The sequence below is a fragment of the Triturus cristatus genome, chromosome 9 (genome assembly GCF_964204655.1).
Source record: "Triturus cristatus chromosome 9, aTriCri1.1, whole genome shotgun sequence".
NCBI lineage: Eukaryota > Metazoa > Chordata > Amphibia > Caudata > Salamandridae > Triturus > Triturus cristatus.
In genome coordinates this window covers 681,180,416-681,197,251 of record NC_140592.1, presented here as the reverse complement: position 1 = coordinate 681,197,251, position 16,836 = coordinate 681,180,416, and positions in this window count along the sequence as shown.

The window sequence follows — 16,836 nt, the reverse complement described above, 5'->3', positions numbered from 1 at the left end:
AATCTTAACGGCACATAGCAAAGACAAAAGCACTCTTGACTGAGCATTTCGATCAGTTTACTGGTGTGTTGTTAAAATTCACTTTTGTACTCTCGCTAGCAGTGTTACACAGATTGTCAAATGTAATTAGTAGTGTCACTAACCTGACTTCACATGCAGTAAAGATAGAGCAAATAAAAAGCATTTGAAACTTAGCTTTCTCCTGTTTGCTAAAAGTGTTCAGGACTGTGCCTTCTAATTTTAGAAAAAGGATGAGAAAGGCCCCCAACGAAGTCAGCCCAATGCCTTTCTATCCACATAGCGGCGCAGGTCCATGCAAACACAACGGCCGGGTCAGACTGAGACAGAATATATTCCTGGCATCAAATAAAAGTGGCGCCCCATTAGTGAATTATACAGATAGTAAAGTGGCCAATGTTTGAAAATGAGGGCAGTTTCGACACACCGAAGGAGTGATTCATAAGGTATGGAAGACTGCATGGATTTGAACTTCCGCAGACAATGTTTCTGGTAATACAAGGGAAATCTACAGTAAAAACCTACCCAGCAGACTATAACACATGGCAACAAACAGCCAAAACAATGCCCACTGATTGACCTGTCAGAACAGCTCTTTAGGCATTGCCTGATTGCCCTGAGAGTTATAGTAGTTTTTGTTCAAAATCATTTATAGGCAATTCTAGAATTACAAAGAACTATACAGAGAAGAAAGCAAGGAGGGAGAAGGAAACAAAACATGTGCGAGGGGCTATTACAGTCCCCCCAATAATGTCACTACTGTGGTATTAAACAGAGTCAGCCATCTATAGTACACAGCATCTTAGAGCTGCCTCCCAGGTCATGTTACCGTCCATTTGTAGCCCTGGACCTCTCGGTTTGTACTGTGTGCTCCTGGGACCATGTCTGGTTACATTCATGTTTAGGCTTTCCAACCTGCATGTATTTGCCTTCCTGTTTTGTTTTTTTCTTTGTGTGCAAGTTGTTGAGTGTGTTTGTCTGCCTGCAAGAGTTTCTGCGTTTGTTTTGCGTGTTTATTCCACAGCCGTGTGCGAGTTTCAAGCCAGTTGATTTTAACCATCTAGCAGGGCAGACATGGTTTCAGTTACTTGAGGGTGTACTGTCAAAGTGCAGGTGCTTCCGGTTTTGTTTTGGGGTGCTCCCGGAGAGTTTGTCTCGTTTCAGCATTGTGTGCTTGTTAGTCAATTGCCCTTTGTGTCTAGGAGAGTGCAAGCTTTTGTGTATGCGCGTGTCTGCAAATTTGTATTCACCATGCCATTGCTTCTTTAGGTCATCTCTGTGTGTGAGTGTGTGTATGTGCATGTGCTCGAGTCTGGAAATGTCACATATTTCTATGCATGTAATTGTATGTTTGTTTTTGAACATGTGTCGGTCATCCTTTGTCTGTATATTTATGTATGTTTGTGGCAGAGTATGAGGGGGAGGTATGGGAGACATTTACATACTTCAGTGTCAATGTGTGCATGATTATATTCTTGTTTCAGACACAAACCTAACCTTGCTTACACCCAGTTTTGCCAGTCACTGTCTGTTATAACTGTATCGCAATTGCTTTATTAACCTTCCTGCTTTCTCAAATTTGCTTGAAATTGCACCATTTGCCCACTATTTTGTCAAAATTTTCTCAGGAGGAGAACACCCCGATCCCCCTTTAGGTGGTTTGGGCTCGCTCGCTGCGCTCATCCGCGTTACCGTGTCACAAGATGAAGATTGTCTAAAAGGTGTGTCACCAACATGAAAAGTTTGGAAAGCTGTGGTCTAGGGACATTTTTGTACTGACTCCGTGACTTCCGGCAGCGCAGTTTTGGTGCTGTGTCGAGATCGAAAACCTGACTGAGACGGGTGCATGAGGTGTTAAGATTCTAAAAACTCTGAGAGTTGTTTATTTACTATAGATTCTAGTATTTTGGTGGCTGCTCATGAAAGAGACATAGGTCTAACATTAGATAGAATATTACTATCTGCTGAAGGTTTCTTTAGTAGTGGGATGACACTAGCTTGTTTCTGAGCCAGTTTGGATGGAGGTATTAAACACCTCTGCATAAAAAGGGTCGATAACCTCTGTTATTTCTTTTATTACACGGGGGCAATTGTCAAATGGTGATCCAGGTTTACATGATAGAAGAAGTCTTTTTATTCATTTGGAGGAATGAATGATGTCAGTAAATTAGATGGGTTAGGTTCAGAAGGGGCCAAAGGAAGGACATGGGAGGACGATGCTGTACGAACTCCATGTTTATTTATATTTGAATAATTACAAACTCAGGAATCGCGTAAATTACATTCACGATATTGAGGGCCTTATACTATTAAGCAAATAATTAACCTAGTCTCTTACAGACTACAACTACCAGAGGACATGCCCTTTCACCCAGTGTTCCATGTCTCTCTGCTCTGACCTTGTCCTGCCCAAACCGAACGACTACCACCACAACCTCCTCTAAAAATTGATGGTCATCTAGAATTCGCAGTACAGAAAATCCTTGACTCAAAGAGAGTAAATGGCTATTTATTCTACTTAATAGATTGGAAGGGTTACTGCCCAGATGAACGAACATGGGATCCTTCTGGGAACGTCCATGCCCCTCGGTTGGTATGACTCATTCACAAAACCCTCATAAACCTCGCCCTGTGTGTCACCCATTGTGGGGAGGAACTGTTATGATTACTAACTCTTGCATACCAGCATGCCCCATATGTGCATCAGTTAATAGCACTAAGGCCATGTAGTCCTCCCCTCCTTTGACACAGCTAAGGCTAAATGTTGTTCCCCCTATCTTTTAGACAAACCTTTTTACACGAAGCGTCTAAAGAGTTCAGTTGGTTCTGTATTATGCTAGGCATAAACTAGCATTGCCATGTACCAGATTTCAATATTTTCCTCATGATTGTAATGCTCCACGTTTGTGTCTATCATCATGTTTGTACCAAGCCCCATGTCTGCTCCATGTGCTTGTAATTATCCTTGTGTTTATTTAAGGCTTGTTTCCTTAGTAAATTATTATTTGTGTCAGGTGCACATTTAGAATCTCCCGTGGCAGTTGCTTATTATGGATTCACGTGCAAGCACATATTACACATGTTAGGAATTATCCATATGCCTGCAAACAAGTATTTTCTGGAAACCGTGAGTCATAGTAAACATATGCCCTTCTAGAATATGGAACCACTGAAGTATAATTAACTACGTGCCCCTCCAGTACAATAGAACCGATGATAAATATTCCAGTTAAACCCCAGTTGGGCGCTTGGTTTTATTCCTTTCAATAAGAAACTCTCCACAATCTCCCTGGAGCCCGAACCCCTCCCTCTTACCTCGTCTAGCATCCTGCCTGGCCGGCGATATCTGCGCACTTGCAGACATCTCCGAGCGGCTAATCAGAATTTCCCCGATCCTGGCATCACACAAAAAGACCTACCGTTGAGGAACGGGGGCAATCCCTTGTGCTCTGGAAGTCGCCTGGAATAGTGGTTGCACATCCAGATCCGTCCTGCAGGTGTCATCACTTGGAACTCTGGAATGAATGAAAAGAAAAGCAAAGGGAAAAAGACCATCGTTAGTGCACTGTTCTTGTTTTTTCCTTGACTCTGTTCATTTCAAGCTTACAACACTCCGGAACTTGTGCATTAATTCCTGTACTGAATAACAACACTTTTGAGAGCACAAGAGACATTCCCATGAACAAAAAAACACAGAGGATAAAGCGGTGAAGCTGAAAGACAAAGTAAAATTCTTGTGAAGCATATGGCTTAATATGCTCAATGAGGAGACTTAGAACAACGACTAGGGACTCAATATAAGAGTGGTATGTCTCCTTACCACAATAGATCATAATACGTGTTTACTGTTTTCATTATTTTGTAAGTGTGTTTCATTACCTGGAGTGTTTACAAGAAATTGATTATGTTGATTGGCACAATGACTAATGAGATTTATGTTACTTCTTCCTAGATGTTCATTCTAGCACCATAGAATGCGCTTTCCCAAAAAGGGAGATTGTTGGGTGTCCCGTGCATAGCAGTCAGTCAGACAAACAACCAGAGGGTCAGTCATTGCCTCTTTTGTTGTTTTATCCAGACCCCGTTTACTCCTGGGACAGCGTCTGTTTTGATGTAATACATTCTTTGGTCGAGTGCTGTGTTGGGAGTCAGATGGGTCCAGCTTCGTCTCTGCAGACAAGTTTTTCAAGCCAGGTGTCCGACAGAAATCCAAGCCACTTAAATCCTATTTGCTCTGGCGATATGGACTAGGGAATCTTATAAATGCTGAGGACCCAGCTGAGACATTACCAGAGATTTCCAGTGAGGAAATTCCCAATATGGTAATATTAACTAGGGCCCTTGGAATGATGTAGAGTGTGGTTCAAGCCTTGCGCCAAGACATTCAAACCCTCAGGGATGAACTGGTGCAATATCCCCCACATCATTCGTTCTGGTTAGATTCAGGATTCATTTCCAAGGATAAACAATTTGTCACTCAATCCACACCGTTTACAATTGAATCAAGGGCAACAGAGCTGTCATGTAATGAGGGAACAGCCTGTGCTAATGGCACTGTGCATACATTTACTCCCACTTCGCTGGCTTCCCTAGAGTGCTTTTTTGCAGATAGTACTAACTTTAATACATTCTGCAGACAATGTCAACTGCAATTATTGGGTAAACTGGGGCCATTCCCCTCTGATATAGCCAGAATTGCATTTATCATCTCCCACCAAGATGGTAATGCTGCAAATTGAGCATTATCTCCCATTGAGAATAACGATCCACTGTTGCACGAATATGCTAGGTTTTAAGAACCTATGCGACGCTTATTTACAAAGCATACCTTTACTAAGGTAGGTGATAATGAGCTTTTAAACCTACGACGGGTAAAGACTTACTTGTAATTCAACCTTTCGCAAATTACTTACTGAAATGCATTTGCCAGAAGAAAAAAGCATATCCCTGTTTTATCAATCAATCAATCAATCACATAATTTGTAAAGCGCACTACATACCCGGTAGGGTTTCAAGGCGCTGGGTGGGGAGAGGGGAGGGGGGGAGGTGCTGTTACTGGTCAAAGAGCCAGGTCTTGAGTTGTCTCCTGAAAGACAGCAGGTCTTCGGTTTGTCGCAGGTCGAGGGGGAGGGTGTTCCAGGTCTTGGCGGCGCGATGGGAGAAGGACCTGCCTCTGAAAGTGGTTCTCCGGATGCGTGGGACCGTGGCCAGGGCGTGGTCAGCGGAGCGGAGGTTCCTGTTGGGTACGTAGAAGGAGAGTCGACTGTTGAGATAGGCAGGGCCAGTTTTGTGGAGTGATTTGAGTGCGTGGACCAGGAGTTTGAAGGAGATTCTTTTGTCGACGGGGAGCCAGTGCAGGTTCCTCAGGTGGGGGGTGATGTGGTCGCGGCGCGGGACGTCGAGGATCAGGCGTGCGGAGGCATTCTGGATTCTCTGTAGTCTGCTGATGAGCTTGGACGGGGCTCCGGTGTAGAGGGCGTTTCCGTAGTCGAGTCTGCTGCTGACTAGGGCCTGGGTGACTGTTTTCCTCGTGTTGGTCGGAATCCATCGTTAGATCTTGCGGAGCATGCGGAGGGTGTTGAAACAGGTGGAGGAAACTGCGTTGACTTGTTTGGTCATGGAGAGTTTCGAGTCGAGGATGATTCCCAGGTTGCGTGCGTGGTCATGGGGGCCGGGGGGGACCTCAGTGAAGTGGGCCACCAAGAGTCATCCCAAGCGGAGGGGTTGGATCCAAGGATGAGGATTTCCGTCTTGTCTGTGTTCAGTTTGAGGCGCCTGTCCTCCATTCAGTCGGCGACGGCCTTCATTCCCTGGTGGAGGTTGGATTTGGCGGTGAGGGGGTCCTTTGTGAGGGAGAGGATCAGCTGAGTGTCGTCGGCGCAGGAGATTATGTTGAGGTCGTGCTGTCGGGCGATGCGTGCTAGTGGTGCCATGTAGACGTTGAACAGTGTCGGGCTGAGGGAGGATCCTTGAGGAACGCCACAGATGATCTTGGAGGCCTCGGAATCGGAACGGGGGGAGGCGGACTCTCTGCGTTCTGCCGGAGAGGAAGGAGGTGGTCCAGTCTAGGGCCTTGTTACGGATCCCTGCGTCGTGGAGGCGCGTGCGTAGTGTGAGGTGGCAGACGGTGTCGAAGGCGGCGGAGAGGTCCAGGAGGATGAGGGCCACCATCTCGCCGTTGTCCAGCAGGATCTTGATGTCGTCTGTGGCGGCGATGAGGGCGGTCTCGGTGCTGTGATTGCTGCAGAATCCTGATTGGGACTGGTCTAGGATGTTGTTGTCTTCGAGGTGCCGGGTGAGCTGGGTGTTTACTATCTTCTCGATGACCTTAGCTGGGAACGGAAGCAAGGAGATGGGCCTGAAGTTCTTGAGGTCGCTTAGGTCCGCCTTGGGTTTCTTCAGTAGGGCGTTGATCTCTGCATGCTTCCACATCTCAGGGAAGGTGGCGGTCTCGAAGGACAGGTTGATGATTTTGTGCAGGTGGGGAGCGGTGGACTTGCTGGCTTTGTTGAAGATGTGGTGCGGGAGAGGGTCGGATGGGGATCTGGAGTGGATTGTTCCCATGGTTTTGATTGTGTCCTCGAGGCTTACGTTGGCCCAGGTTGTCAGGGTGTCGTGGGCGGTGGGTGCGGTGGGTGCGGTGGGTTCGGTGCGGTGTGGTCTGCAGGGGTCGTCCGGGGTCTGAAGCTGTCATGGATGTCGGTGATTTTCCGGTGAAAGAAGGTGGTGAGGGAGTCGCACAGGGCTTGCGATGGTGGGATGTCATTGGCGTTGGAGCTGGGGTTGGAGAGTTCCTTCACGATGGTGAAGAGCTCCTTGCTGTTGTGTGCGTTGTTGTCAAGGCGGTCTGTGAAGGAGGTTCTTTTGTTGGTCCTGATGAGGTGGTGGTGGTTGCGGATGGCGTCTTTGCGGGCAGCGCGGCTGTCTGGCGTCTTGTCGTTGTGCCATATGTTTTCCAGTTTCCGGCAGGTACGTTTGGATTTGAGGAGTTCCGGGGTGAACCAGCTGACTCTTCTGCTGGTGTCTGTGTTGGTGGGGTTTTTCAGCGGAGCGACGGTGTTGGCGCAGTCGTTCATCCAGCGTTCGAGGGCGAGTGCCCCTTCATCCGGGTCGGTTGGGGTCGTCGGGGGGTTGAGTGCGAGGTTTGTTTGTAGTTGATCTCTAGTGATTTTGCCCCAGCGGCGGCGGGGGTCTGTAGGGTGCGGTGGTGTGTGGGCGGTTTACGGAAGGAGAAGTGGATGCAGTGGTGGTCTGTCCAGGTGAGTTCGGAGGCTTGGCTGAAGGTGCCGTGGGGGCTTGAGGAGAAGATGACATCTAGCGTGTGGCCAGCGTTGTGGGTCGGTGTCGTGACGAGCTGTTTCAGTCCGAGGTTGGCGAGGTTGTCGATCAGGGTGGAGGAGTTGCTGTCGTTATTGTTTTCCAGGTGAAAGTTCAGGTCTCCGAGGAGGATGTAGTCAGTGGAGGTCAGCGCGTGCGTGCTGATGAGATCGGCGATGGAGTCGCAGAATTGAGGCCAGGGTCCTGGAGGTCTGTAGACGAGGGTGCCTCTTAGGGTGGTCTTTGGGTTCATGTGGATCTGGAAGTGCATGTGTTTGGCGGTGCTGAGGGTGTCGTTGGTGTTTGTTGAGATCGTGATGGTGTTTTTGTGGATGATGGCGATTCCTCCTCCGGCCCTGTTGGTGCGGTCTCTGCAGGTGATCTTGTACCCATCTGGGATGGCTATGGCGATGTCTGGCGAGGAGCTTTCGCTCATCCAGGTCTCGGTCAGGAAGGCGACGTCCGGTGATGTGGTGTTGAGTAGGTCCCAGAGTTCGATGGCGTGTTTGTGTGCGGAGCGGGTGTTGATGTCGATGCATCTAAGCTGGTTGGCTTCCGTTGTGGTGGATGTTTTGGTGCTTTCGTGGCAGGAGAAGCTGCAGTTCCGGCAGGTGAAGGGGCCGTGGGTGCGCCTCGGGGCGGCCTTGCAGCAGGTGTGATTTCTTCCTGGGTTGAGAGCGATGAGGGTCTCGGTGTCGTAGCGGAGGTGGTCGACCTGGCAGGTGCGAGGGCCAGGGGTTCTGGCGCTGGGCGTGGATGGGCGCAGACGGGCTTGCCTTAGGTGCGCCCTGTGGCGCGCCAGTGGCGCGCCCGTTGCGCGCCCACTGCGCGCCCGCTGCGCTCGTCCGCTGCGCGGCCACTGCGCGCCCGCCATATATGGGGAGGTGGGGAGGGAGGAGCAGCTGGGAGGCGGAAGGCGAGGGATGGGTGTGGCGAATGGGCACGGAGGGGGCGGGGCTGCAGGAGAGGCAGCGGCGGGGACTGAGGACGAGAGACCAGCGCGGGGCATAGAGGAGCGAAAGGTGAACAAAAAGCAAAGGGGCACAGAGCAGGCAGCGATCAGATTACAGAATACAGGAGCACAAAGCAGAGCGGCGATCAGGATACAGAATGCAAAGTACAAGGGGCACAAAGCAGAGCAGCGAGCGGGGGGCAGGGGGCACAGAGCAAAGTGGCGATCAGGATATAGAATACAGGGGGCACAAAGCAGAGCGGCGAGCAGGGGCAGGGGGCACAGACAGATGCAGGAACAAGGCAAAAGGAAACAGTGCACAAACGAACAGTGAAAAACGAACATAAAGGCCACCACTGGCCACCAGGGATGAGGCGCAGGTGGAAGCCTGCGGGTGGAGGAGGGCCTCGAATTCACCGGCGGTGGCAACAGCAGCGAGCAGCGACAGCGGGGGTGCAGGCGGAGCTGCAGCGGGGGGGGGGCGACCTACCAGGAGGTCAAGGGTCGATCAAAGATGAATTGAAAGATTCTTTGACTCACATAGTTGACCCTCCCTACCGATTGGGTGCAATTTATTGATCTAGTAGTTAGACTTGATCATCGACTTCCTGAGCATAAGAGCAACTGATCTAGAAATGAGCCAAGACTGTTTTTGGTTCGATCTGAGTGAAAGGAGACTGATGTTAAGGTTAGGGACTCAGAGAACCTATGCTAATTGGAAGAACAAGGGGTCCTTATCTAGTAATGAAAAGGAACGATGCAGAAAATATATCTGTGCCTAAATTGTGGTAAAGCAGGACACTTTGCCTTTGATTGTATCGCCAAACCAAAAAAGGATCAGAAAAAGATAAAAGTCATCACAGAGGGCAATCAGACAAACGTGCAAGCTCAACTAGTACTGAGGTGAACTCGTTGAGAAGGTCTATTACGCTGACCTCAGAATCATACCATCGGTAAAATTCCACAACACCTTACCATTTCAGTCACCATGATAATTTCCCCTCAACAACAAAAACAGTTGCCTAAGCTCCTGGATTCAGGAGGCACTGGCGATTTCTAGGATTTAAGTTTGGCCAGTTCCTTAAATATCCCTTGAGTAAAGAAACAAGAACCAGAAATAGTAAGGACAGTTGATAGATTTGAAATGTCATCAGGATTGATTACTTAACAAAAGCTTCCCATAAACTTAGTTTGTGCTAATAGACAAAAAGACACCCCATCTTTCAATCTAATAGAGGCGCACACTTTTGGTGCTATCATAGGGATATCCTAGCTACAAGTCTATAATCCCCTTATTGATTGGTCTTCATGCTGGGTGAATTTAGGGTCACCATACTGCCGTTACAGTTGCTATACCACAGCACAAGACCTGATTCTACCCCAAACCTGTGCAGCAGTGGCACCAGAACTTTCAAAACATCCTTCCAAAGGAATACTTGGATTTTCAGGATGAAGAAAGCCATTCAGCTACCCCCTCACAGGGACTTTCACTGTCGCATTCATTTTATTACAGGGGCCAACCTATCATGTAGTCTCATTTACGCTCAATCGAAAACTGAGACTAAGTATCTAAAGCAATACCTGGACAAATTGCTAATTTTAGGCTTCATTCGTCATGCCACTTCTCCTGTTTCTTCCGCCCTCTTCTTTGTCCCAAAGAAGAATGGCGATTTACATGCATGCATAGACTACAGGGCCCTCAATAAGTTAACGGTCTAGAATAGACACCCTTTACCACTCATACATGCTCTCTTGGATCAGGTGCGAAAGTCAACAGAATACACAAGAGGATGCTGGTTACTTATTGGTTGTACCTAAAGTTTGGTCTTTTTTTTTTTAAAAAAAAAAAGGAGGTAGATAGGCTATTAGATGCATGTTTATCACCATTATAGCCCATGGAAGAGTTTTACTACTGCTTTATTTATATTACCTTGGGACTCCAACTTTGACAATGAGGAGTGATTCCACCATATGAATCTATGAAAGATACCCCGATTCTGGATCATTATGTTTTCAGGAGTGGTGTCACTTAGATGGCTCTTGCTTTTTTAGTGACAATAATTTTGTAAACATCAAACCAAGGCAGATGTATTATCACACTGGGGTCATGATTCACCTGAATTAGCACATAACTCACCACACAATCTATTAGGTTCTGAGCAGGTGATAGGTACTATAGTTTTGATTACATCAAGGTGACGTCAGGTGTTCCACACTTTTGTAATAAATATATACTAAACAACATGCTTTGGATAATATAAAACAAGGGATGTAGCAGATGAATTTAGATGAATGGATCACAGAGGATGATATTATGGTAAAGGATGGACACCCCTACCATGGTAACAACTTGTATGCAACCACTGACAAACTCAGACATAAGGTGTTACATTGGTGCCATGTTAAACCACTTGCTGGACATTCTGGCATTCAAAAAACTCTTGCTAACTGTAAAAGATGGCTTTGGTGACCTAACCTATCCATGGATGTGCACACTTAAGTACAAGCCTGTCCCATATGCCCCCAGAATAAGTCGGTCTATACTCCATCATTGGGTTTATTGCACCCCTTGCCAGTGCCTCAATACCCCTGGCATACCATCAGTATGGACTTTGTAACCAATTTGCCAAATTCCAATGGTTATACTACTATATGGGTAGAAGTGCGTCTGTTCTCTACAATGGCACATTTAATTCTTTAAGAGGGGATCCTTACCGCCAAAGCACCTGTAGTCTAATTCACCCAGTACAATTTACGATTACATGGTCTCCCATCAATCTTTATTTCCGATAGAGCCCTCAATTTCTATCAAGGTTTTGGCAAAACCTGTGCAAATCCTTAGATATCGATGCTTGTCTCTTATCCACTTACCACCCACAAACAGATGGTCAGGCAGAACGAGTAAATCAAGCACTATAACAGATCCTTTGATGTTAATTAACTTGTCACTCTTCAGAATGGGAAAATGTTTGACTTCTCGTGAAGTTTGCATAAAATAACACAGAACACTCCGCTACTTAGGTGTCTCCTTTTTACTGCATGACAGGCATCAACCCACATATATAAACAGAAATAAATGCCAAATGTAGGAATCTCAGGTCCCTCACTACAGACCTTCCTGAAGCAATTATCTTAGATTCAACAAGCTGTATAAACACAACTCCAACAAACCAAGAGAAGTATCATGAGACACGCAAACTACCATCGCACACCACAACCAGCCTACAAAGTGGGTGATCAAGTATGGCTGGCAAGTAATCACCTACGGCTTGAAAAAATGAATGAATGAATGAGAGGTATTTGTATAGCGTGAACAGCTACTCAAAAACGGAGTGTCCCAGCGCTACCAAAGACAACATAATAAGAGGATAGAGTGAAATAAGATATTATAAGCTAAACGGGTACATTTTAAACATTTCCGGACGATGGATTCAGTTTCTGTGCTTCTGAGTTGATAGGGCAGGAGGTTCCAATTGTTCGCAATGCATACAAAAGAGTGGTCCCACCACGTCTCCTTTTAAAAGGAGGAACCTATATGAGGTGGGCCTGACTGGAACATAGATTTCTGCTGAGCTGGTACTAAGTGATTCTTTTGTTCAGATAGCTGGGACCGTTCTTTTTCAGGGCCCTCTGTGCTAAAGTTAGTGCTTTAAAGATGAACCTTTTATTTACAGGGACCCAGTGCAGGTGGGTAAGGTATGGTGAAGTGTGGGTACCTTTTTGCTAAATAAAGAGGAAGCGTGCTGCCACATTTTTGACCACTGGCAGTTGCAGGCCTAAATATGCAGTTCAAGCAAGGTACAAGACATTCACGTAGCCCAGCCGAAAGAAGATCATAGCTTAAACTACGGTTTGTGGGCCTCCCATGGAAGAAGGGGGAGGAATTTTCAGAGAGCCTTAGGATCCACAAACAGTTTCTAGCAACTGAGTGGATCTAGGTCTTAAAAGATAGGACAATATTGCAGATGACCCCCAGGTTTATAGCTGCCAGGATTGGGGGAGTTCCATCCTTGGGCCAGGCACTATCACAACCTGCATTAGGGTTAGGCCCTAACAGTATGATTTCTGTTTTGCTTTCTTTGAGCCAACCTAAGATTTCTCCCATACAATTTGAGAAGGGAACTTTGCGGGATTCTTAATTTGCCAGGTAACAACATACCAGCTGGGTATCGTAGGCATATGAAACTATCATAATGCAGAATGTCTCAACCAGGGTGGCTAAAGGAGACATGTACATTATAAACAGTGTAGAACTATTAGCAGAGCCTTGGGGTATCCTACATTTTAGAGGTTTGGCTTGGAGAGGTTAAGTTTCGTCCAAATTGCTTGCTCTTGCGCAAAGATAGTCTAGTTCAGACAAACAAGTGCTGCACCCCAGACCACACGATCAGACAGACGTTGTAAATGTCATGGGGGACAGTGTTGAACGATGCATAGAGCTCGGACAGAATAAGTCTGCAATGTGTCAGCAGTCTAGGGACATTTTTGTAGTGACTCAGTGACTTCCGGCAGCGCAGTTTTGGTGCTGTGTCCAGATCGATAACCTGACTGAGACGGGTGCATGAGGTGATAAGATTCTAAAAACTCTGGGAGTTGTTTATTTACTATAGATTCTAGTATTTTGGTGGCTGCTCAGGAAAGAGATATAGGTCTAACATTAGATAGAATATTACTACCTGATGAAGGTTTCTTTAGTAGTGGGATGACACTAGCTTGTTTCTATAAAAAAGGAACTGAGCCAGTTTGGATGGAGGTATGAAACACCTCTGCATAAACAGGGTCGATAACCTCCGATATTTCTTTTATTATACGGGGGCAATGGTCAAATGGTGATCCAGCTTTACATGATAGAAGAAGTCTCTTTATTCATTTGGAGGAATGAAAGATGTCAGTAAATTAGATGGGTTAGGTTCAGAAGGGACCAAAGGAAGGACATGGGAGGACGATACTGTACGAACTCCATGTTTATTTTTATTTGAATAATTACAAACTCAGGAACCGCGTAAATTACATTCACGATATTGAGGGCCTTATACTATTTAGCAAATATTTAACCTAGTCTCTTACAGACTACAACTACCAGAGGACATGCCCTTTCACCCAGTGTTCCATGTCTCTCTGCTCTGCCTTGTCATGCCCAAACCCAACGACTACCACCACCACCTCCTCTAAAAATTGATGGTCATCTAGAATTCACAGTGCAGAAAATCCTTGACTCAAAGAGAGTAAATGGATATTTATTCTACTTAATAGATTGGAAGGGTTACTTCCCAGATGATCGATCATGGTATCCTGCTGGGAACGTCCATGCCCCTCGGTTTGTATGACTCTTTCCTTCACAAAACCCCCATAAACCTCACCCTGTATGTCACCCATTGTGGGGAGGAACTGTTATGATTACTAACTCTTGCATGCCAGCATGCCCCATATGTGCATCAGTTAATAGCACTAAGGCCATGTAGTCCTACCCTCCTTTGACACAGCTTAGGCTAAATGTTGTTCCCCCTATCATTTAGACAAACCTTTTTACACAAAGACTCTAAAGAGTTCAGTTGGTTCTGTGTTTTTCTAGGCATAAACTAGCATTGCCATGTGCCAGATTTCAATATTTTCCTCATGATTGTAATGCTCCACGTTTGTGACTATCTTCATGTTGGTATCAAGCCCCATGTCTGCGCCATGTACTTGTAATTATCCTTGTGTTTATTTAAGGCTTGTTTCCTTAGTAAATTATTATTTGTGTCAGGTGCACATTTAGAATTTCCCGTGGCAGTTGCTTATAATGGTTTCACTTGCAAGAACTTATTACACATGTTAGGAATTATCCATGTGCCTGCAAACAAGTATTTTCTGGAAACCGTGAGTCATAGTAAACACATGCTCTTCTAAAATATGGAACCACTGAAGTATAATTAACTACGTGCCCCTCCAGTACAATAGAACCGATGATAAATATTCCAGTTAAACGCCAGTTTGGCGCTTGGCTTTATTCCTTTCAAGAAGAAACTTTCCACTATCTCCCTGGAGCCCGAACCCCTCCCTCTTACCTCGTCTAGCATCCTGCCTGGCCGGCGATATCTACGCACTTGCAGACATCTCCGAGCGGCTAATCAGAGTTTCCCCGATCCTGGCATCTCACAGAAAGACCTACCGTTGAGGAACGGGGGCAATCCCTTGTGCTCTGGAAGTCGCCAGGAATAGTGGTTGCACATCCAGATCCGTCCTGCAGGTGTCATCACTTGGAACTCTGAATGAAGGAAAAGAAAAGCAAAGGGAAAAAGACCATAGTTCGTACACTGTTCTTGTTTTCTCCGAGACTCTGTTCATTTCAAGCTTGCAACACTCCGGAACTTGTGCACTAATTCCTGAACTGAATATCGACACTTTTGAGAGCACAAGAGACATTCCCATGAACAAAAAAAACAGAGCATAAAGCGGTGAAGCTGAAAGACAAAGCAAAATTCATGTGAAGCATATGGCGTAATATGCTCAATGAGGAGACTTAGAAAAATGACTAGAGACTCAATATGAGAGTGGTGTGTCTCCTTACCACAAGAGATCATTATACGTGTTTACTGTTTTCATTATTTTGTAAGTGTGTTTCATTACTTGGAGTGTTTTCAAGAAATTGATTATGTTGATTGGCACAATGACTGATGAGATTTATGTTACTTCTTCCTAGTTGTTCATTCTAGCACCATAGAATGCGCTTTCCCAAAAAGGGAGATTGTTGGGTGTCCCGTGCAAAGCAATCAGTCAGACAAATATCCAGAGGTTCAGTCATTGCCTCTTTTGTTGTTTGATCCAGAGCCCGTTCACTCCTGGGACAGCGTCTGTTTTGACGTAATACATTCTTTGGTCGAGTGCTGTGTCGGGTGTCAGATGGGTCCAGCATCGTCTCTGCAGACACGTTTTCCAACTCAGGTGTCTGACAGAAATCCAAGCCACTTAAATCCTATTTGCCCTGGCGATGTGGACCCAGGGAATCTGATAAATGCTGAGGACCTAGCTGAGACATTACCAGAGATTTCCAGTGAGGAACCCAATATGGTAAGATTAACTAGGGCCCTTGGAACGAGGAGGAGTGTGGTTCAAGCCTTGCGCCAAGAAATATGAACCCTCAGGGATGAACTGGTGCAATATCTCCCACATCATTCGTTCGGGTTAGATTCAGGATTCATTTCCAAGGATAAACAATTTGTCACTCAATCCACGCCATTTACAATTGAATCAAGGGCAACAGAGCTGTCATGGAATGAGAGAACAGCCTGTGCTAATGGCACTGTGCATTCATTTACTCCCACTTTGCTGGCTCCCCTAGAGTGCTTTTTTGCAGATAGCACTAACTTTAATGCATTCTGCAGACAATGTCAACTACAATTATTGTGTAAACTGGGGCCATTCCCCTCTGACATAGCCAGCATTGCATTTATCATCTCCCACCAAGATGGTAATGCTGCAAAGTGGGCATTACCTCTCATTGAGAATAACGATCCACTGTTGCACGAATATGCTAGGTTTTAAGAACCTATGCGACTTTTATTTACAAAGCATACCTTTATTAAGGTAGGTGATAATAAGCTTTTAAACCTGCGACGGGGAAAGACTTACTTATAATACAACCTTTCGCAAATTACTTACTGAAACGCATTTGCCTGAAGAAAAAAGCACGGGCAAGATGGCGGTCGTCTGAGACCGTAGGCGCACAGAGTGCTGAGGGCTGTGGACTTCGGGAACGCTGCCTTAAAAAAACCATTCATAACTGGGACCATGAATACTGCAGGGTGCTGCCCAGAAACACCTTATCCCCAAAAGGTTGGCAGTGAGTACCTGCGACTCTTGGGTACGGTGATCGGTCTCTCTATTCTACGGTACATCGCCAGGATCGCGGCGGTCAGGTCTGTGGCTTGCCGGGAGGGCTCTCATCTTCAGACGGTGTCGGCGAGAGAGGTGGGCTCGGCGGACTCGGCAGTGACGGCTGGGACTGCTGGGCGTATAGAGATGGGTCCCAAAACCGCTGCGGGGGCCAGGGCTAAAACTGTCAAGCAGACCCCTGGGATCGAATCGGGAGAGGTTGCTGTGGAGACCCCGCTGAGCGCATCGCAATCCTCTGCTCTGACCCCGCGGCAAGGAGGACGACGTGGGACGCTGACTGGCCCGGATCCGGAAAAGAGAGGAAGAGGCGGCTCATGGCAGAGAGGTCGCCCGGCCGGTCCAACAGTTGTGGACCTGTTGAGAGGTCCTGCTGGGAGATCAGGTCCGGGTTGTGAAGGGAAGCTCGGGGGTGGCTCGCTCCGAAGTAAGCCCGGATACAGCAGCGAGCATACTACATGAAGTACCTGCTGGAAATGATTCGTTCCCTCGAGAGCTACCCAAACCGGGAGTAGGAATTCTGGCATCACAGAGGGAATTGAGTGAGACGGCAAACGGACTCGATAGTGAGACAGTTAATAACGAAGGTAGGCCTGGGGGCTCTTTATCTCAAACTTTGATGCCGAATCTCATGGGGGGGGGGCAGAAAAAACACCGATTCTGGCCTCAATAGCGGT